Source organism: Aedes albopictus, unplaced genomic scaffold, assembly GCF_035046485.1.
Source record: "Aedes albopictus strain Foshan unplaced genomic scaffold, AalbF5 HiC_scaffold_48, whole genome shotgun sequence".
Classification (NCBI taxonomy): Eukaryota; Metazoa; Arthropoda; class Insecta; order Diptera; family Culicidae; genus Aedes; species Aedes albopictus.
In genome coordinates, this window is record NW_026917287.1 from 42277 (window position 1) to 65000 (window position 22724).

The following is a 22724-nucleotide window of genomic DNA, read 5'->3' on the forward strand; positions in this document are numbered from 1 at the left end:
TATGTTTTTTATTATCTACAACAGGTTTGGCGCCACCGGAAAGATCTATCCAACCGGTACCTGCTGCAGAAGTAATCCGGACTTAACTGATATTGGCTCCACCGGGAAGATACATCGAACCAGTTCCTGCTGGAAAGATGCTCCAAACTTCACCGAAATCAGCACTACCGGAAAGATCAAATCAGTTCCTGTTGCAGAAATGATCCAACGAAGGATCCGGCTCCGGTGCAGCATCAACGAACTGTAGGAGAGACTTCTGTGCGATATGTTTGATGATCCGGCTAACATAGTGCAGTGTAAGATTTATTGTATTTTATTGTATTTAAGGATAAAGATAATAAAATTATTAGGTATCGTGTTTTAATCAACTAAACTTGTTATAATTTTTTCGTTCATCCACATTCATTGCGATTTGAAAAAAAAACAAAAACAAATCCAAATATGCATCGACAAATATGTTTGATATATGCATTCCAATGCAAAACACCAATATATGCATTGACTGAATAACCACAAAAATATGCATTCCAAAGGGTGGGCAGATCGAATATGGTTTTAGTAAATATTTTATGCATTTTAGCATTTTCCAATCTCTCCGTGTACACTTCAAGATACAAGAATGAAGACGAATGGCCACTTTTTTTTGTTTAGTAAACGCACTTTTGTTAATATCGAACCTATATCATTTGATTGATAACTTGCAATGCTAACCAATCATCTATGGGGTTTTGCCGAGCTCCAATAAAAATAACTACAACACACGCAGTTGGGTGATGCGTCTTCTCTCCTTCAAGCGCACGTCTCGTTATGTAGCCGGCCCTGTTTTTCTCCCACTCAAATCAATCGTTATTCACGATTGCGAAAATTCGACGCATTCAACGAAAACGAACATATTTTGTAAGAATTATTTGTCAAAAAAGAACAAAATACAAGAGATTAACGAATTTGAGATTTATCAGACTAAAGATTCCGTATATCATACAACTCCATTTTCAATGCTTCAATGTGATGGTACAGATGGACCATAACACACAAATGTCCTTCATTATACGAAAATAGATTCTACAAAACGAGTTCGAAAGAGGTTCTACAACATATTTTCAGTAGATATGTTTTCGAATTTTAAACTGTTTTACGATATGCAATTTTTATGGGCGGTTTTCATTACACGTCCCTGCATTTTCCTCACGCACAGCTTTCGGCAGTTATCATGCAACGCCATTTCCTTAGACGGGTTTCTTTACACATCGCTGCATTTTCCCGATGCAAACAATTTTCGTCAGTTTTTCAATAACGCCATTTCCTTGGACGGATTTCATTTCACGTCCCTGCATTTTCCTTATGCAGAAAAATTTTCGGCGGTTATCCAACAACGCCTTTATCTTGGACGGTTTTCACTACACGTCCCTGCATTTTCTTTATGCAGAATAATTTTTCGGCGGTTATCCAAAAATGCCGTTTCCTTGGACGGTTTTCATTACACGTCCCTGCATTTTCCTTATGCAGAAAAATTGTCGGCGGTTATCCAACAACGCCTTTACCTTGGACGGTTTTCACTACACGTCCCTGCATTTTCTTTATGCAGAAAAATTTTCGGCGGTTATCCAAAAAATGCCGTTTCCTTGGACGGTTTTCATTACACGTCCCTGCATTTTCCTTATGCAGAAAAATTTTCGGCGGTTATCCAACAACGCCTTTACCTTGGACGGTTTTCAGTACACGTCCCTGCATTTTCTTTATGCAGAAAAATTTTCGGCGGTTATCCAAAAAATGCCGTTTCCTTGGACGGTTTTCATTACACGTCCCTGCATTTTCCTTATGCAGAAAAATTTTCGGCGGTTCGACACGCCATTAATTTGCCCAACCAAAAACCCGAGCAAAAACCAACCCAACCAACCAACGCCGCGAGTATTTTACGGCAACATTCACAATAGTCTATTTTACGAAACGACAACAGTGTTGATATTGATATTAACACTCACGGGCTTGGGCGCAACCTCCTGTCAAATTTTCATTCATGAAATGAGCGATCAGCTGATCCGAAACGTCTCGTAAAATGGCTCATAGTCAAACACCTCTACCATCATGCACATCATCCTGTTTGCATTTACCGTTCAACCGAGCGACAACACGAGCATGTACGATCCGAAAAATCAACGAAAGCGCGACCATCCATGCCGAGCAAGAACATGAAGAAACATGCATGCAATCATCGACCGACCACCTATCCACAGCGTGCTACCAGCCGACAACAAAAATCAACCACGTCACCGCGCCTTTGTTCATGTGTTTGTGCTAGAACCAAGGCTAAAACAGAACGCGGTTGGAATGACAATAACTTTCCGCACTCTAGCTTTCGTCAGGAACCGCAGAATTGCAACACCCACTTCACTGTGTTTGCAGCACCACCACACACTTCACACACCTAAACGATTTGTTTTCTCTCACTGTTTTTATGCCAAGTGATTCTACCTATTTTATGATTAACTTGTTATTGATTATGATGCACTCCTGGCAGGATCGCCAATGTGAATGCCGGGCAACTCACTGGAACAATCCGTTCCCAGCCATCTTAGCAAACTGCAGTAGAATCACTTGGCATAATACGGAACCTCACGGTGATGGCGACTTGCCCCGCCAACAGTCCACTCGTCAATGAGGCAGCATCACACTGACGACGACCCCGTCATGGTGCTGGCTGTCACTGATGCTTGCTAGGAGAAATACACGCATGGGAAATGCTACTCAGCTTTGTTCATACCCCACAAGGGCAAGGAGAAGGATGCAGAGAGCCCGGACCGACGAGTCGAGAGCGGAACGAGAGGCGGCATACAGGGCGGCAAAGTTGTCACTGAACAAAGAGATCAAGGCGCGTAAGCGGGCGTGCTTCAACGATCTCTGTCAGACGGCCAACACAACCCCCTGGGGTGATGCGTACCGCGTAGTCATGTGCAAAACGAAAGGCACATCTGCACCACCGGAACGCTCTCCCGCGATGCTGCAGAGGATCGTGGAAACGTTGTTCCCGCACCACGAGGTGAGACCATGGGCACCCACACCACAAGACCATCCTGGTCCGAGTGAGGTTCCCCCAGTGACGAATGAGGAGTTAGCCGCAATTGCGAAATCACTTAAGCTGAACAAGGCCCCGGGCCCGGATGGCATTCCGACGGTGGCTATCAAAGCGGCCATCGAGGCTAGCCCTGACATGATCAGATCGGCTATGCAGAGATGCTTGGATAGAGGCGAGTTTCCGGAGAGGTGGAAAAGGCAAAAGTTGGTTCTACTGCCCAAGCACGGGAAGCCACCAGGCGACCCGTCGGCTTATAGACCAATTTGCCTCCTGGACACGGCCGGGAAACTCCTGGAGCGGATCATTCTGTCAAGGTTATTGGTCTATACCGAGAGGTCGGACAACGCGGGGCTATCAGACAGCCAGTACGGGTTTCGCAAAGGTAGATCGACAGTGGATGCCATTAGGTCGGTGACTGGATTGGCCGAAATTGCGCTGCAGAAAAAGAGGAGAGGCATACGGTACTGCGCGATCGTAACGCTAGACGTTAGAAACGCCTTCAATAGTGTAAGCTGGGCCGCCATAGAGAGCGCCATATCTCGCTTAGGGGTCCCGGCTGGCCTAAGGCGTATTCTGGGTAGTTACTTCCAGAACAGGGTGCTGATTTACGACACCGAGGAAGGCCAAAAACAGTACAATGTCACTGCAGGTGTACCGCAAGGATCCATCTTGGGTCCGGTACTGTGGAACGCGGCATATGATGGAGTACTGAGGCTAGCACTACCACCGGGAGTAAAGTTGGTTGGCTTCGCCGACGACATTACCCTGGTGGTATACGGTGAGTCGCTCGAAGAGGTGGAATTGACGGCAGCGCATGCGATTGACATAGTGGAGGGCTGGATGAGGTCGAGGCAACTGACACTCGCACACCACAAGACAGAGGTGGTGGTGGTGAACAACCGCCAGTCTGCACAGCAGGCAGTGGTCACCACGGGCGGGTGCTCGATCGAGTCCTGTCGCTCACTGAAGCTCCTTGGAGTCATGGTCGACGACAAGTTGAGCTTCAGTAGTCATGTCGAGTATGCTTGTAAGAGGGCGAGTGTAGCGGTTATGGCATTGTCTAGGATGATGTCAAACAGTTCGGCAGTTGTCTCGAGTAAGCGGAAGCTGCTCGCGTCAGTCGCGGTGTCCATACTACGGTATGGCGCCGCCGCATGGTCGAACGCGCTCAAGCTGCAGAGGAATGTTGACCGACTGGAGAGTGTACATAGGCTGATGTGCCTCAGGGTGGCCAGTGCATACCGGACTGTCTCGAAAGACGCGGTATGCGTGTTAGCGGGCATGATGCCGATAGCACTGGTGTTGGCCGAGGATGTTGAGTGCTACGATGAAAGAGGTACGAGAGGCGCGCGACGAAACGCCAGAACTTCGTCTATGGTGAAATGGCAAAGAGTCTGGGACTCTTCAACAAAGGGTAGGTGGACACACAGGCTCATACCGAGCGTGTCCCGGTGGACGTGTAGACCCCATGGCGAAGTGAACTTTCACCTGACACAATTTCTGTCGGGCCATGGGTGCTTTAGGTGGTACCTGCACAGGTTCGGGCATGCAAACTCACCCTCATGCCCGGAGTGTGCAAACAGGGCGGAGACGGCGGAACATGTACTCTTCGAGTGCCCGCGTTTTGCGGAGCAGAGGTCGAGCATGTTAGAGGTATGCGGCAGGGATACTACTCCCGATAACATTATTGAGAGGATGTGTACGGGGGTGGACGAGTGGAATGTCGTGTCGAACACGGTATCCACAATCGTGCTCCACCTCCAAAGGAAATGGCGGGCCGACCAACAGTTAGTCGAGTTGGCCCCCTAGAGATATGCCGAGTGTGATGGCTGACAGATGAGCGAGAGTGCGAAAGCACAGTCCCCCCCCTCCTCTACGAAGTAATCCCTAACGGGCGTGCCGCGGAGCAAGGTCAGGTAGTGCAGAATGTGGTTTTCCTACGGTGTTGCTAACCAACAGGTTTCCTCATTCTATAAAAAAAAAAAAAAAAAAAAAAAAGACTACCTCTCAGACTACCCTTGCTTAGGGGCAGCAGGGACGGATGTCCTGGGGCCTGACGCACCCCCCCGCTTGCGAGTCAGCCGCGTAGTTGCCGGCTAAGAATAGGACTACTAACCCCAATTCAAGGTGTCAGGCGACCCGTGCCGAGGAATGAGTGATCGAGGGGGTGAAAAAGATGCTCGATCTTTAACGGAGCCTGTGGGGTACCTGGGCACCCCCCACAGTATGCTGTCCCTTACCGCGTTAATGCAGAGCTCTGGCGTGGTGGACATTATTTCTCGTGCAACTCGTGGGAACAATGAGCAAGAATCAAAAATCAAATATCTTAGGTGGAAGTAGTGGTGCGATCAACCCCTTCGCAAGAAGTGGGTTGATGAGGTCTCCGACAAGGAGAAGCGAGGAGTCAGGTGCTGGTAGCTTACGTAGCTCAAGCGTGGGAGCTCCTGTCCACTCCACGGCAAGCCAGCCGGTGGAGGTCATGGACGGAGCGTGGCTGCTGAGGGCCATAAGCCAAGAAGTTGGTAAAGGACGGCCCGCATTAGAGGTTGCTGAGCACCAGCTTGGCAAAATCATCGACTTTGCGACAACTAAGTCGAATATAAGCAAGGACCTGAAAACGGCCTTGCTTAGACTTAGAGTGTCTGTCGATGAGGCCAAGCAGGAGCACGCGGTGGCGTTGCTGGCTGCTACAGCTGCGGAACCAGCAAAGGAGAATGTGTCGAAGTTTACACAAACAGAGGCCTTCTCCTTCGCAGGTAGTCCGAGGAGTGTGGAAGCGAATGCTCGTGACAAACGCGACAAGCATTCGCAGAAGCGGGCGAGGCAGCCGTCAGGTGAGGAGCTGTCTGGCGGCGCCCGCAAGGCCAGGCGTATAATAACCCCGAAAGCCGGTGGTAACGCTGGAAAGTCGGACCCCAGCCAGGGTTCCCGGAAAGCTGGGAAGGGTGGGCCTGAAAAGGCTGGCCCGTCCCGGAATGAAGGGAATAAGGGGTTGCGACCAATGGTGGGCCCTCAGCAGCCACAGAGCAGGGCGGTCCAAGGAGAAGACCCTCCTTGGACAAAGGTAGAGCGGAAGAAGAAGAAGAAGGTGATTCCGCAGGTAGAAGCGCAGGTCGCCAAGCCAAGGCGTAGGAAGGCAGGTGCCAGGCGCGAAAAAGGTGACGCTATCGTCATCAAGACCGAACAGTCGAAATACTCGGACGTCTTGAAGGCGATGAGGTGCGACGCCAAGCTCGAGGGTCTTGGAGCCGATGTACGCAGTATCAGACGTACTCGTACGGGCGAAATGATCCTGGAGCTTAAGCGCCAGAAGGATCACAAGGGCGCCGCCTACAAGAGGCTGGCAGAAGAGGTCCTTGGTGATGGAGTGGAGGTGAGGGCTCTTACGCATGAGGCGACTCTGAAGGTCAAAGACCTGGACGAGATCACCGAAGCGGAAGAGCTCGTCACGGCACTGCGGCAACAGTGCGATGTTCAGGTGGCCGCCACAGCCGTCAGGCTGCGGAAGGGGCCAGCAGGGACACAGATAGCTCTGGTTCAGCTACCTGTGGCGGATGTTAAAAAATCCGTTAAAGTAGGGAGTATTAAGGTGGGCTGGTGTGTTTGTCACCTGACATTCCACGAGCCACCTGAGGTTTGCTTCAGGTGTCTGGAACCAGGACACAAGTCGTGGGACTGCAAAGGCCCCGACAGGCGCAAACTGTGTAGGCGATGCGGCGCTGAAGGTCATAAGGCCCAAAGCTGCACGAGTCCGCCCATCTGCATGATCTGTACCGGGAAAACCTCGAAAAACAGACATGCGATGGGTGGTCCAGGGTGCCCGGCCTTTAAGAAAGCCGCAGTGAGCAACAAATCACAGTGCAGGTAACGCAGCTGAACCTGAACCACTGTGATGCGGCTCAGCAACTGCTTTGTCAGGCGGTTTCTGAGTGGGAGACGGATATCGCCATCATTTCGGATCCATACCGAGTACCCGCCGGCAACGGCAACTGGGCCTCGGATGGGACCAGGAAAATGGCGGCGATATGGACGACGGGTAAATACCCCGTGCAGGAGTTGGTGTCTACTACCTATGAGGGCTTCGTGGTCGCCAAAGTAAACGGGGTCTTCTTCTGTAGCTGTTATGCGCCTCCGCGGTGGCCGATCGAGCGGTTCACGCAAATGCTGGACCGCTTAACGACCGTGCTAACAGGGCGAAGGCCGGTGGTAATAGCGGGTGACTTTAATGCCTGGGCTGTGGAATGGGGAAGCCGTTTCACGAACCAGCGGGGTCAGATCCTGCTAGAAACACTGGCCATCTTAGATGTCGACTTGGCTAACGTCGGTACCAAGAGTACCTATAGTCGAAACGGAGCGGAGTCAATTATTGACGTGACCTTTTGTAGTCCTGGCCTAACAAGTAGTTCGAACTGGAGAGTAGATGATGGCTACACTCACAGCGACCACCTGGCGGTTCGCTACAGTATCGACTACAACAACAGCAGACAGCGGATAGAAGAAGAGGCGGCTAGGCCAAGGCCAAGCCCTCGTAGGTGGAAGACATCATACTTCGACGAAGAGGTATTTAGGGAAGCGCTCCGCCGTGAGCGAAACTTACTCGGTTTAGACGGCGACGAGCTGGTAGCGGTGCTCTCACGTGCGTGTGATGCGACCATGCCTAGGAGAGTCCACCCTAGAAATGGGAGGCCACCGGCTTACTGGTGGACCGACGCGATTGCGGACCTGCGCCGCGCCTGCCTACGGGCTAGGCGGCGGATGCAGCGAGCACGATCAGAGGAAGAGCGAAACGAACGGCGGGTGGTGTTCGCCGCTGCAAAAGCCGCGCTCAAGACCGAGATAAGAGCAAGCAAGAAGGCCTGCTTTGAGGGTCTCTGTCAGAGCGCCAATACGACCCCGTGGGGTGATGCCTACAGGATCGTTATGGCCAAGACGAGAGGTGTGATGGCTCCTACAGAGCAATCTCCAGAGATGTTGGAGGGGATCATTGGAGGACTTTTTCCGCGTCATGATCCTAGTCCTTGGCCTCCTTTCGTAGGACAGCCGGGGACTGGGGCTGGCGATGAGGAAAGGGTCACCGATGTGGAACTTGCGGGGATAGCTAAGTCCCTTAGCGTAGGTAAGGCCCCAGGTCCGGACGGAGTTCCGAACCTGGCCTTAAAAGTAGCTATTGCAGAAGCTCCCGAGATGTTCAGGTCTGCTATGCAGAAATGCCTGGACGAGGGAGTTTTCCCAGAAGCTTGGAAGAGGCAGAGCCTGGTACTATTGCCAAAGGCGGGGAAACCACCCGGAGACCCGTCGGCATATAGACCAATATGCTTGATTGACACGGCGGGGAAGGTGCTCGAAAAGATCATCCTCAATAGAATGTTGAAGTTCACTGAGGGCGTAAATGGTCTCTCGAGCAACCAGTATGGCTTCCGGAAGGGGAGGTCCACCGTAGACGCTATCTTGTCGGTTACAAAAACCGCCGAGAAAGCACTCGAGCCTAAGAGGAGGGGAATTCGCTTTTGCGGGGTAGTGACTCTGGATGTAAGGAATGCATTTAATAGCGCCAGTTGGGCTGCTATTGCTGATGCGCTCTTGCGTCTGGGGATACCGGAGTACTTGTACAAGATTCTCGGAAGCTACTTCCAGAATCGCGTACTAGTATACGACACGGAGGTGGGTCGGAAGTGCTTTCACATAACCTCAGGAGTCCCGCAAGGTTCCATCCTGGGTCCGGTGTTATGGAATGTCATGTACGACGAGGTGTTGAGGTTAGAGTACCCAGTGGGAGTGGTGATTGTCGGATTTGCCGACGATATTACGCTCGAAGTCTACGGTGAAACGATCGAGGAGGTGAAGTTGACTACCGACCACTCGATCAAGGTTGTGGAGGCGTGGATGCGGTCCAGAAAACTGGAGCTGGCTCACCACAAGACAGAGGTGACGGTTGTGAACAACATGCAGTCGGCGCAGCAGACGGAGATCAGTGTAGGAGAGTGCACTATCCTGTCGAAGCGCTCTGTCAAGCACTTGGGCGTGATGATCGACGATAAGCTTACCTTCGGTAGCCACGTCGATTATGCCTGTAAAAGAGCCTCCACAGCTATTGCGGCACTGTCCCGGATGATGTCCAATAGCTCAGCGGTGTACGCCAGTAAGCGCAAGCTTCTGGCTAGTGTTGCTACGTCCATACTTAGGTATGGCGGCCCGGCGTGGGGTACCGCGCTAAGTACTGAATGCTACCGACGGAAGCTGGAAAGTACTTACAGGCTTATGTGTCTGAGGGTTGCAAGCGCGTACCGTACCGTGTCACACGACGCTCTCTGTGTCATTACTGGTATGGTGCCCATCAGCATTCTTATCAGTGAGGATATGGAGTGCTTCGAAATGCGCGGCACAAGAGGCATACGCAAGACTGTCAGGATGGCCTCTATGGTCAAATGGCAGCGCGCGTGGGACAGTTCCACCAAAGGAAGGTGGACCCATAGGTTGATACCGAGGGTAGATAGTTGGATTAATAGGCGCCATGGGGAAGTTTCATTCCACCTGACACAGGTCCTTACAGGCCATGGTTGCTTCCGACAGTATCTACACCGTTTCGGGCATGCGGATTCTCCCGAATGCCCAGTGTGCAATGGTTTAGAGGAAACGGCGGAACACGTTTTGTTCGTGTGCCCGCGTTTTCGCACAATGCGTGACCGCATGCTTGCCACATGCGGGGAGGACACAACTCCGGACAACTTGGTCCAGAGAATGTGTAGGGATGAGATTAGCTGGAATGCCGTTTCAACGGCTATCACCCATATCGTCTGGGAGCTACAAAGGAGGTGGCGCGTGGACTCGGAGAATGGCTAGTCCAGATGCAGTACAAGAGGTGGTCCAGGGGTTCGAAGTCGGCTTCGTAGGTCATACCGGTGCCCTGCGGTCGAGATCGACCCTTACAGCGATTAAGTGGCCGCGGAGAGGAAGTCCCGGTAGCGGTGCTGTCGTGGCGTCGGTCTACTGGGTTGGATCTGAGCCCGCGGTTGGAAAGGGGTCCCCGGCAAGGGTCGGGGTAGGTGAGACCCTGCTGTCTGCAACCTACGGATGCAGCTGATAAGGCCTGAAGGGTAGTGATACCCTTGCCTTCAGCAGGTCAGATCGGGTTGCATGTGGGCATCAGTTCTTGATGTCCGCTCAGCAGTAGGGCGCGGGCGGGGTTGACCCTGCCCGCCTTCCGTGGACAAAGGGAGTGGCGAGGACCACTCGGGAAACTGGCTAAGCGCCAGCATGCTATCGTGATGGACTCTCCAGTGCGAGTCATCGATGTTCGTTGCTGCTAGGCTACGGCAGCTAACCTTGAGGGTGCGATATGCACTAGCCCCTCTCTGAAGCAATACCTTCTTGGTGGTTCCGGAGAGATGTAGGGTTTGGCGACCATAGGAATGTGTTTTAGTGGGTCGAGGAGAGAGTAGTCCTGGCTTCTACCGGCATTGTAGAAGACGGCCTCATCCCCACACTACCCTAACCTTCCTGTTAGGGTGTCTGATGAGCAGATTTATCCCCCTATGGTTTAGAAGGAAAAAAAAAAAAAAAAAAAGACTACCCTTGCTTGGAGGTTGTTGTTGTCGTTTCTGACGACGACGACGACGACGTGTTGTGAACAACACGCAGAACACAGAACCCAGAGGACCGTGACCACGCACGCGGCGTCGTGGCGTGGCGCAGCAGCAGGTTGTTGCTGCGAAGGCGCGCGGTTGTCCGTCTGGTGTGTCTGGTGTTCGTGTTGTTGAAGACGCGGTGGCGTTAGAGAGAAGTCCCCCGTTGGTGTACTGGTACCCCTCCCCCTTGTTGGTGGTGGTGTGGTGTACTGGTATGCCATGGTGTGTGGACTTCTCTTTTTCGCTTAAGTCCCGGACACGCCTGAAAGTAGCCCAGGCCCCGGGCCACACCAGTCAGCCAAGTTTGGTGGCAAGTTGCCAAGCTGACGGGGTGTAGAACAAGACTCACCACGAGGGAGGACGATACGGTACGGTACGGTACGATACGGTACTACTTGGAGTTGGACTTGGACTTGGACAGCAAAGTTCGATCCACCATGACGAGGGAAAGACACATAGTGCACACGATGTTGGTCAGTGTATGCGACCGACACTTGTGATATCTTCATTCATTCATGTTGGACTGCGGGGAAGCCAAGTCCCCATACGATAAGACTCCGGACTCCGGATGATGAGGGAAGGACACATAGTGCCAGCATGATGTTGGTCAGTAGCGAACGACACTTGTGATATTCCCATGCACAGGCTACTCCACGAAGTTGGACTACGGGGAAGCCTACTTGGAGTTGGACTTGGACTTGGCAGCAAAGTTCGATCCACCATGACGAGGGAAAGACACATAGTGCACATGATGTTGGCCGGTAGCGAACGACACTTGTGATATCTTCATTGACATGACGGACTGCGGGAAAGCCAAGTCCACATACGATATGAGGGAAAGACACATAGTGCAGTGCGTCGACTTGGGCCACATCGTGTTGGTCAGTGGCGAATGACACTTGTGATATTCCCATGCACAGGCTACTCCACGAAGTTGGACTACGGGGAAGCCTACTTGGAGTTGGACTTGGACTTGGCAGCAAAGTTCGATCCACCATGACGAGGGAAAGACACATAGTGCACATCATGTTGGTCAGAGGCGAACGACACTTGTGATATCTTCATTCACATGTTAGACTACAGCGAAGCCTACTTGGAGCTGGACTTGGACTTGGCAGCAAAGTTCGATCCACCATGATGAGGGAAAGACACATAGTGCAGTGCGTCGACTTGGGCCACATCATGTTGGTCAGTGGCGAACGACACTTGTGATATCTTCATTCACATGTTGGACTACAGGGAAGCCAAGTCCCCATACGATATGACTCCGGACTCCGGCTGATGAGGGAAAGATACATAGTGCCACATCATGTTGGTCAGTAGCGAACGACACTTGTGATATCTTCATTCACATGTTAGACTACAGCGAAGCCTACTTGGAGCTGGACTTGGACTTGGCAGCAAAGTTCGATCCACCATGATGAGGGAAAGACACATAGTGCAGTGCGTCGACTTGGGCCACATCATGTTGGTCAGTAGCGAACAACACTTGTGATATTCTCATTCACGGGCCAGCCCACGATGTTGGACTGCGGGGAAGCCAAGTCCAGTTGCGACCAAGTCCACGCACTCCACGATGATCGGAGCCATGCAAACACCCGTGTATGTGCGATATTACTCACTACTGGACATCATTGCGGGATGTGCAAAGACAACACCTCCAACCACTTGCACACAACCAGCTGCGCATCGGACAAGTGCTGCATGGGAAAGCGCTTCCATCCACGCGCACCTAGCACCGGCCAACTGCGACTGGTCGATGGACTGGTTAACACTTAACTACCGACCGACCGACCGTTCACCTGCGCGAAGCTCATCCCAAGTACGGCGAACGGTGGGTGATGACAATCACTGCTAGATATGCAAAGACAACAACACACGCACCCAGCCCAGCACGACTGGCCGATGGACTGGTTTACACATAACTACCAACCGACCGACCGACCGACCGACCGCCACGCGCTTGGCTGGGTCGATGTGTGATGAGCGAGCTAGGTTCCTATTCTCTACCTTCCTACGGACCGACCGACCGACCGACGCGCGCTTGGCAAGGATAAAGATAATGCGTGATGAGTAAGCTCGTTTCCCATTCCCACGTCTAACGGCCGACCGACCGACCGACCGACGAACGATGTGATGCGTATTATATGGGCTCGCTCCCGTGCACGGCGGAAGCGAGGTTGGTCGTCAGTGCGGTCGAGGTAGCACTTTACCAACGAACGACCAAACACCCATTCCCGTACCTACCGAGCGGCTCGAGTCGATCGGGGCTGCCACTGGGTGACGACAATGATGGGTGTTATATGAGCTCGCTGCCATACACTACGCCAGCGCGGTCGGTCGTCACTGCGGTCGAGGTAGCACTTTACCACCGAACGACCAAACGGTGCACCTAGTCTGACCAGAGCGATGTGTACACCAGTGTGACAGTGCGCATTAACCCATTCCCCCGTACCTACCGAGCGGCTGGTGTCGATCGGGGCTGCCACTGGGTGACGATAATGATGGGTGGTATATGAGCTCGCTGCCATACACTACGCCAGCGCGGTCGGTCGTCACTGCGGTCGAGGTAGCACTTTACCACCGAACGACCAAACGGTGCACCTAGTCTGACCAGAGCGATGTGTACGACAGTGTGACAGTGTGCATTAACCCATTCCCCCGTACCTACCGAGCGGCTGGTGTCGCTATCATACACTACGCCAGCGCGGTCGGGGTGCGAATGGAGCGATGCATAGCCTGTTAGTGGTGTGCACGGACCCATTCCCATACCCACCGACCGCTGGTGTCGGTCGGGGCTGGTACTAGGTGACGACAATGATGGGTGTTATATGACCTCGCTATCATACACTACGTCAGCGCGGTCGGTCATCATTGCAGTCGAGTTAACTTCTTGCCACTAACCGATGGACTTGGTGCGAATGGAGCGATGCATAGCCTGTTAGTGGTGTGTACGGACCCATTCCCATAGCCACCGACCGCTGGTGTCGGTCGGGGCTGGTACTAGGTGACGACCACCATGGGTGACATGGGAGCTCGCTGCCATACACTACGTCAGCGAGGTCGGTCGTCAGTGTGGTCGAGGTAACTTTTTACCACCAACCGACGGACTTGGTGTGAGTGGAGCGATGCATAGCCTGTTAGTGGTGTGTACGGACCCATTCCCATAGCCACCGACCGCTGGTGTCGGTGGTAGGCGACGACCACCATGGGTGACATGGGAGCTCGCTGCCATACACTACGTCAGCGAGGTCGGTCGTCAGTGTGGTCGAGGTAACTTTTTACCACCAACCGACGGACTTGGTGCGAATGGAGCGATGCATGGCCCACTAGTGGTGTGCACGGACCCATTCCCATAGCCACCGATCGACGTTGTCGGTCAGGGTCGCCCGTACGGGACGGCCACCATGGGTGACATGGGAGCTCGCTGCCATACACTACGTCAGCGAGGTCGGTCGTCAGTGTGGTCGAGGTAACTTCTTGCCACCAACCGACGGACTTGGTGCGAATACAGTGATGCATAGCCTGTTAGTGGTGTGTACGGACCCATTCCCATAGCCACCGACCGCTGGTGTCGGTCGGGGCTGCCACTAGGTGACGACAATGATGGGTGTTATATGAGCTCGCTGCCATACACTACGCCAGCGCGGTCGGTCATCATTGCAGTCGAGGTAACTTCTTACCACCAACCGACGGACTTGGTGCGAATGGAGCGATGCATGGCCCACTAGTGGTGTGCACGGACCCATTCCCACAGCCACCGACCGCTGGTGTCGGTCGGGGCTGCCACTGGGTGACGACAATGATGGGTGTTATATGAGCTCGCTGCCGTACACTACGTCAGCGAGGTCGGTCGTCAGTGTGGTCGAGGTAACTTTTTACCACCAACCGACGGACTTGGTGTGAGTGGAGCGATGCATTGCCTGTTAGTGGTGTGCACGGACCCATTCCCACAGCCACCGACCGCTGGTGTCGGTCGGGGCTGCCACCAGATGACGACCACCACGGGTGACATGGGAGCTCGCTGCCATACACTACGTCAGCGAGGTCGGTCGTCAGTGTGGTCGAGGTAACTTTTTACCACCAACCGACGGACTTGGTGTGAGTGGAGCGATGCATAGCCTGTTAGTGGTGTGCACGGACCCATTCCCATACCCACCGACCGCTGGTGTCGGTCGGGGCTGCCACCAGATGACGACCACCACGGGTGACATGGGAGCTCGCTGCCATACACTACGTCAGCGAGGTCGGTCGTCAGTGTGGTCGAGGTAACTTTTTACCACCAACCGACGGACTTGGTGCTAATGGAACGATGCATAGCCTGTTAGTGGTGTGCACGGACCCATTCCCATACCCACCGACCGCTGGTGTCGGTCGGGGCTGCCACTAGGTGACGACAATGATGGGTGTTATATGAGCTCGCTGCCGTACACTACGTCAGCGAGGTCGGTCGTCAGTGTGGTCGAGGTAACTTTTTACCACCAACCGACGGACTTGGTCTGAGTGGAGCGATGCATAGCCTGTTGGTGATGTGCACGGACCCATTCCCATAGCCACCGACCGCTGGTGTCGGTGGTAGGCGACGACCACCATGGGTGACATGGGAGCTCGCTGCCATACACTACGTCAGCGAGGTCGGTCGTCAGTGTGGTCGAGGTAACTTCTTGCCACCAACCGACGGACTTGGTGCGAATAGAGTGATGCATAGCCTGTTAGTGGTGTGTACGGACCCATTCCCATAGCCACCGACCGCTGGTGTCGGTCGGGGCTGCCACTAGGTGACGACAATGATGGGTGTTATATGAGCTCGCTGCCATACACTACGCCAGCGCGGTCGGTCATCATTGCAGTCGAGGTAACTTCTTACCACCAACCGACGGACTTGGTGCGAATGGAGCGATGCATGGCCCACTAGTGGTGTGCACGGACCCATTCCCACAGCCACCGACCGCTGGTGTCGGTCGGGGCTGCCACTGGGTGACGACAATGATGGGTGTTATATGAGCTCGCTGCCATACACTACGTCAGCGAGGTCGGTCGTCACTGCGGTCGAGGTAACTTTTTACCACCAACCGACGGACTTGGTGCTAGTGGAGTGATGCATAGCCTGTTAGTGGTGTGCACTAACTGGTGTCGGTCGGGGCTGCCACTAGATGACGACCACCATGGGTGACATGGGAGCTCGCTGCCATACACTACGTCAGCGAGGTCGGTCGTCAGTGTGGTCGAGGTAACTTTTTACCACCAACCGACGTACTTGGTGTGAGTGGAGCGATGCATAGCCTGTTAGTGGTGTGCACGGACCCATTCCCATACCCACCGACCGCTGGTGTCGATCGGGGCTGCCACTAGGTGACGACAATGATGGGTGTTATATGAGCTCGCTGCCGTACACTACGTCAGCGAGGTCGGTCGTCACTGCGGTCGAGGTAACTTTTTACCACCAACCGACGGACTTGGTGCGAATAGAGTGATGCATAGCCTGTTAGTGGTGTGCACGGACCCATTCCCATAGCCACCGACCGCTGGTGTCGATCGGGGCTGCCACTGGGTGACGACAACGATGGGTGTTATATGAGCTCGCTGCAATACACTACGCCAGCGCGGTCGGTCGTCATTGCGGTCGAGGTAGCACTTTACCACCGAACGACCAAACGGTGCACCTAGTCTGACCAGAGCGATGTGTACGACAGTGTGACAGTGTGCATTAACCCATTCCCCCGTACCTACCGAGCGGCTGGTGTCGCTATCATACACTACGCCAGCGAGGTCGGTCATCATTGCAGTCGAGGTAACTTCTTGCCACTAACCGATGGACTTGGTGCGAATGGAGCGATGCATAGCCTGTTAGTGGTGTGCACGGACCCATTCCCATACCCACCGACCGCTGGTGTCGGTCGGGGCTGGTACTAGGTGACGACAATGATGGGTGTTATATGACCTCGCTATCATACACTACGTCAGCGCGGTCGGTCATCATTGCAGTCGAGTTAACTTCTTGCCACTAACCGATGGACTTGGTGCGAATGGAGCGATGCATAGCCTGTTAGTGGTGTGTACGGACCCATTCCCATAGCCACCGACCGCTGGTGTCGGTCGGGGCTGGTACTAGGTGACGACCACCATGGGTGACATGGGAGCTCGCTGCCATACACTACGTCAGCGAGGTCGGTCGTCAGTGTGGTCGAGGTAACTTTTTACCACCAACCGACGGACTTGGTGTGAGTGGAGCGATGCATAGCCTGTTGGTGGTGTGCACGGACCCATTCCCATAGCCACCGACCGCTGGTGTCGGTCGGGGCTGCCACCAGATGACGACCACCATGGGTGACATGGGAGCTCGCTGCCATACACTACGTCAGCGAGGTCGGTCGTCAGTGTGGTCGAGGTAACTTCTTACCACCAACCGACGGACTTGGTGCGAATAGAGTGATGCATAGCCTGTTAGTGGTGTGTACGGACCCATTCCCATAGCCACCGACCGCTGGTGTCGGTCGGGGCTGCCACCAGATGACGACCACCATGGGTGACATGGGAGCTCGCTGCCATACACTACGTCAGCGAGGTCGGTCGTCAGTGTGGTCGAGGTAACTTCTTACCACCAACCGACGGACTTGGTGCGAATAGAGTGATGCATAGCCTGTTAGTGGTGTGCACGGACCCATTCCCATAGCCACCGACCGCTGGTGTCGGTCGGGGCTGCCACTGGGTGACGATAATGATGGGTGTTATATGAGCTCGCTGCCATACACTACGCCAGCGCGGTCGGTCATCATTGCAGTCGAGGTAACTTCTTACCACCAACCGACGGACTTGGTGCTAATGGAACGATGCATAGCCTGTTAGTGGTGTGTACGGACCCATTCCCATAGCCACCGACCGCTGGTGTCGATCGGGGCTGCCACTGGGTAACGACAACGATGGGTGGTATATGAGCTCGCTGCAATACACTACGCCAGCGCGGTCGGTCGTCATTGCGGTCGAGGTAGCACTTTACCACCGAACGACCAAACGGTGCACCTAGTCTGACCAGAGCGATATGTACACCAGTGTGACAGCGCGCATTAACCCATTCCCCCGTACCTACCGAGCGGCTCGAGTCGATCGGGGCTGCCACTGGGTGACGACAATGATGGGTGTTATATGAGCTCGCTGCCATACACTACGCCAGCGAGGTCGGTCATCATTGCAGTCGAGGTAACTTCTTGCCACTAACCGATGGACTTGGTGCGAATGGAGCGATGCATAGCCTGTTAGTGGTGTGCACGGACCCATTCCCATACCCACCGACCGCTGGTGTCGGTCGGGGCTGGTACTAGGTGACGACAATGATGGGTGTTATATGACCTCGCTATCATACACTACGTCAGCGCGGTCGGTCATCATTGCAGTCGAGTTAACTTCTTGCCACTAACCGATGGACTTGGTGCGAATGGAGCGATGCATAGCCTGTTAGTGGTGTGTACGGACCCATTCCCATAGCCACCGACCGCTGGTGTCGGTCGGGGCTGGTACTAGGTGACGACCACCATGGGTGACATGGGAGCTCGCTGCCATACACTACGTCAGCGAGGTCGGTCGTCAGTGTGGTCGAGGTAACTTTTTACCACCAACCGACGGACTTGGTGTGAGTGGAGCGATGCATAGCCTGTTAGTGGTGTGTACGGACCCATTCCCATAGCCACCGACCGCTGGTGTCGGTGGTAGGCGACGACCACCATGGGTGACATGGGAGCTCGCTGCCATACACTACGTCAGCGAGGTCGGTCGTCAGTGTGGTCGAGGTAACTTTTTACCACCAACCGACGGACTTGGTGCGAATGGAGCGATGCATGGCCCACTAGTGGTGTGCACGGACCCATTCCCATAGCCACCGATCGACGTTGTCGGTCAGGGTCGCCCGTACGGGACGGCCACCATGGGTGACATGGGAGCTCGCTGCCATACACTACGTCAGCGAGGTCGGTCGTCAGTGTGGTCGAGGTAACTTCTTGCCACCAACCGACGGACTTGGTGCGAATAGAGTGATGCATAGCCTGTTAGTGGTGTGTACGGACCAATTCCCATAGCCACCGACCGCTGGTGTCGGTCGGGGCTGCCACTAGGTGACGACAATGATGGGTGTTATATGAGCTCGCTGCCATACACTACGCCAGCGCGGTCGGTCATCATTGCAGTCGAGGTAACTTCTTACCACCAACCGACGGACTTGGTGCGAATGGAGCGATGCATGGCCCACTAGTGGTGTGCACGGACCCATTCCCACAGCCACCGACCGCTGGTGTCGGTCGGGGCTGCCACTGGGTGACGACAATGATGGGTGTTATATGAGCTCGCTGCCATACACTACGTCAGCGAGGTCGGTCGTCACTGCGGTCGAGGTAACTTTTTACCACCAACCGACGGACTTGGTGCTAGTGGAGTGATGCATAGCCTGTTAGTGGTGTGCACTAACTGGTGTCGGTCGGGGCTGCCACTAGATGACGACCACCATGGGTGACATGGGAGCTCGCTGCCATACACTACGTCAGCGAGGTCGGTCGTCAGTGTGGTCGAGGTAACTTTTTACCACCAACCGACGTACTTGGTGTGAGTGGAGCGATGCATAGCCTGTTAGTGGTGTGCACGGACCCATTCCCATACCCACCGACCGCTGGTGTCGGTCGGGGCTGCCACTAGGCGACGACCACCATCGGTGACATGGGAGCTCGCTGCCATACACTACGTCAGCGAGGTCGGTCGTCAGTGTGGTCGAGGTAACTTTTTACCACCAACCGACGGACTTGGTGTGAGTGGAGCGATGCATAGCCTGTTGGTGGTGTGCACGGACCCATTCCCATACCCACCGACCGCTGGTGTCGGTCGGGGCTGCCACCAGATGACGACCACCATGGGTGACATGGGAGCTCGCTGCCATACACTACGTCAGCGAGGTCGGTCGTCAGTGTGGTCGAGGTAACTTCTTACCACCAACCGACGGACTTGGTGCGAATAGAGTGATGCATAGCCTGTTAGTGGTGTGCACGGACCCATTCCCATAGCCACCGACCGCTGGTGTCGGTCGGGGCTGCCACTGGGTGACGACAATGATGGGTGTTATATGAGCTCGCTGCCATACACTACGCCAGCGCGGTCGGTCATCATTGCAGTCGAGGTAACTTCTTACCACCAACCGACGGACTTGGTGCTAATGGAACGATGCATAGCCTGTTAGTGGTGTGTACGGACCCATTCCCATAGCCACCGACCGCTGGTGTCGATCGGGGCTGCCACTGGGTAACGACAACGATGGGTGGTATATGAGCTCGCTGCAATACACTACGCCAGCGCGGTCGGTCGTCATTGCGGTCGAGGTAGCACTTTACCACCGAACGACCAAACGGTGCACCTAGTCTGACCAGAGCGATATGTACACCAGTGTGACAGCGCGCATTAACCCATTCCCCCGTACCTACCGAGCGGCTCGAGTCGATCGGGGCTGCCACTGGGTGACGACAATGATGGGTGTTATATGAGCTCGCTGCCATACACTACGCCAGCGAGGTCGGTCATCATTGCAGTCGAGGTAACTTCTTGCCACTAACCGATGGACTTGGTGCGAATGGAGCGATGCATAGCCTGTTAGTGGTGTGCACGGACCCATTCCCATACCCACCGACCGCTGGTGTCGGTCGGGGCTGGTACTAGGTGACGACAATGATGGGTGTTATATGACCTCGCTATCATACACTACGTCAGCGCGGTCGGTCATCATTGCAGTCGAGTTAACTTCTTGCCACTAACCGATGGACTTGGTGCGAATGGAGCGATGCATAGCCTGTTAGTGGTGTGTACGGACCCATTCCCATAGCCACCGACCGCTGGTGTCGGTCGGGGCTGGTACTAGGTGACGACCACCATGGGTGACATGGGAGCTCGCTGCCATACACTACGTCAGCGAGGTCGGTCGTCAGTGTGGTCGAGGTAACTTTTTACCACCAACCGACGGACTTGGTGTGAGTGGAGCGATGCATAGCCTGTTGGTGGTGTGCACGGACCCATTCCCATACCCACCGACCGCTGGTGTCGGTCGGGGCTGCCACCAGATGACGACCACCATGGGTGACATGGGAGCTCGCTGCCATACACTACGTCAGCGAGGTCGGTCGTCAGTGTGGTCGAGGTAACTTCTTACCACCAACCGACGGACTTGGTGCGAATAGAGTGATGCATAGCCTGTTAGTGGTGTGCACGGACCCATTCCCATAGCCACCGACCGCTGGTGTCGGTCGGGGCTGCCACTGGGTGACGATAATGATGGGTGTTATATGAGCTCGCTGCCATACACTACGCCAGCGCGGTCGGTCATCATTGCAGTCGAGGTAACTTCTTACCACCAACCGACGGACTTGGTGCTAATGGAACGATGCATAGCCTGTTAGTGGTGTGTACGGACCCATTCCCATAGCCACCGACCGCTGGTGTCGATCGGGGCTGCCACTGGGTAACGACAACGATGGGTGGTATATGAGCTCGCTGCAATACACTACGCCAGCGCGGTCGGTCGTCATTGCGGTCGAGGTAGCACTTTACCACCGAACGACCAAACGGTGCACCTAGTCTGACCAGAGCGATATGTACACCAGTGTGACAGCGCGCATTAACCCATTCCCCCGTACCTACCGAGCGGCTCGAGTCGATCGGGGCTGCCACTGGGTGACGACAATGATGGGTGTTATATGAGCTCGCTGCCATACACTACGCCAGCGAGGTCGGTCATCATTGCAGTCGAGGTAACTTCTTGCCACTAACCGATGGACTTGGTGCGAATGGAGCGATGCATAGCCTGTTAGTGGTGTGCACGGACCCATTCCCATACCCACCGACCGCTGGTGTCGGTCGGGGCTGGTACTAGGTGACGACAATGATGGGTGTTATATGACCTCGCTATCATACACTACGTCAGCGCGGTCGGTCATCATTGCAGTCGAGTTAACTTCTTGCCACTAACCGATGGACTTGGTGCGAATGGAGCGATGCATAGCCTGTTAGTGGTGTGTACGGACCCATTCCCATAGCCACCGACCGCTGGTGTCGGTCGGGGCTGGTACTAGGTGACGACCACCATGGGTGACATGGGAGCTCGCTGCCATACACTACGTCAGCGAGGTCGGTCGTCAGTGTGGTCGAGGTAACTTTTTACCACCAACCGACGGACTTGGTGTGAGTGGAGCGATGCATAGCCTGTTAGTGGTGTGTACGGACCCATTCCCATAGCCACCGACCGCTGGTGTCGGTGGTAGGCGACGACCACCATGGGTGACATGGGAGCTCGCTGCCATACACTACGTCAGCGAGGTCGGTCGTCAGTGTGGTCGAGGTAACTTTTTACCACCAACCGACGGACTTGGTGCGAATGGAGCGATGCATGGCCCACTAGTGGTGTGCACGGACCCATTCCCATAGCCACCGATCGACGTTGTCGGTCAGGGTCGCCCGTACGGGACGGCCACCATGGGTGACATGGGAGCTCGCTGCCATACACTACGTCAGCGAGGTCGGTCGTCAGTGTGGTCGAGGTAACTTCTTGCCACCAACCGACGGACTTGGTGCGAATAGAGTGATGCATAGCCTGTTAGTGGTGTGTACGGACCCATTCCCATAGCCACCGACCGCTGGTGTCGGTCGGGGCTGCCACTAGGTGACGACAATGATGGGTGTTATATGAGCTCGCTGCCATACACTACGCCAGCGCGGTCGGTCATCATTGCAGTCGAGGTAACTTCTTACCACCAACCGACGGACTTGGTGCGAATGGAGCGATGCATGGCCCACTAGTGGTGTGCACGGACCCATTCCCACAGCCACCGACCGCTGGTGTCGGTCGGGGCTGCCACTGGGTGACGACAATGATGGGTGTTATATGAGCTCGCTGCCATACACTACGTCAGCGAGGTCGGTCGTCACTGCGGTCGAGGTAACTTTTTACCACCAACCGACGGACTTGGTGCTAGTGGAGTGATGCATAGCCTGTTAGTGGTGTGCAC

At 54.5% G+C, this 22724-nt stretch overlaps 2 long non-coding RNA genes across 2 annotated transcripts in view; one reads left to right on the plus strand and one right to left on the minus strand.

Moving 5' to 3' along the window:
- The first annotated feature begins 11567 nt into the window (after nucleotides 1-11567).
- LOC134284666 (uncharacterized) overlaps nucleotides 11568-22724 on the plus strand; it is a 33871-nt gene continuing 22714 nt past the window's right edge. Inside the window, exons 1-2 of the long non-coding RNA XR_009995868.1 lie at nucleotides 11568-12899; nucleotides 13056-13267. This is a non-coding gene — a long non-coding RNA (uncharacterized LOC134284666). The remainder of the gene's footprint in view (nucleotides 12900-13055; nucleotides 13268-22724) is intronic.
- On the minus strand, nucleotides 13804-17901 carry LOC134284667 (uncharacterized). Its single transcript, XR_009995869.1, has 2 exons — nucleotides 17782-17901; nucleotides 13804-16424 (listed from the first exon to the last, which is right to left on the minus strand). It is a non-coding gene; the product is annotated as an uncharacterized LOC134284667 (long non-coding RNA).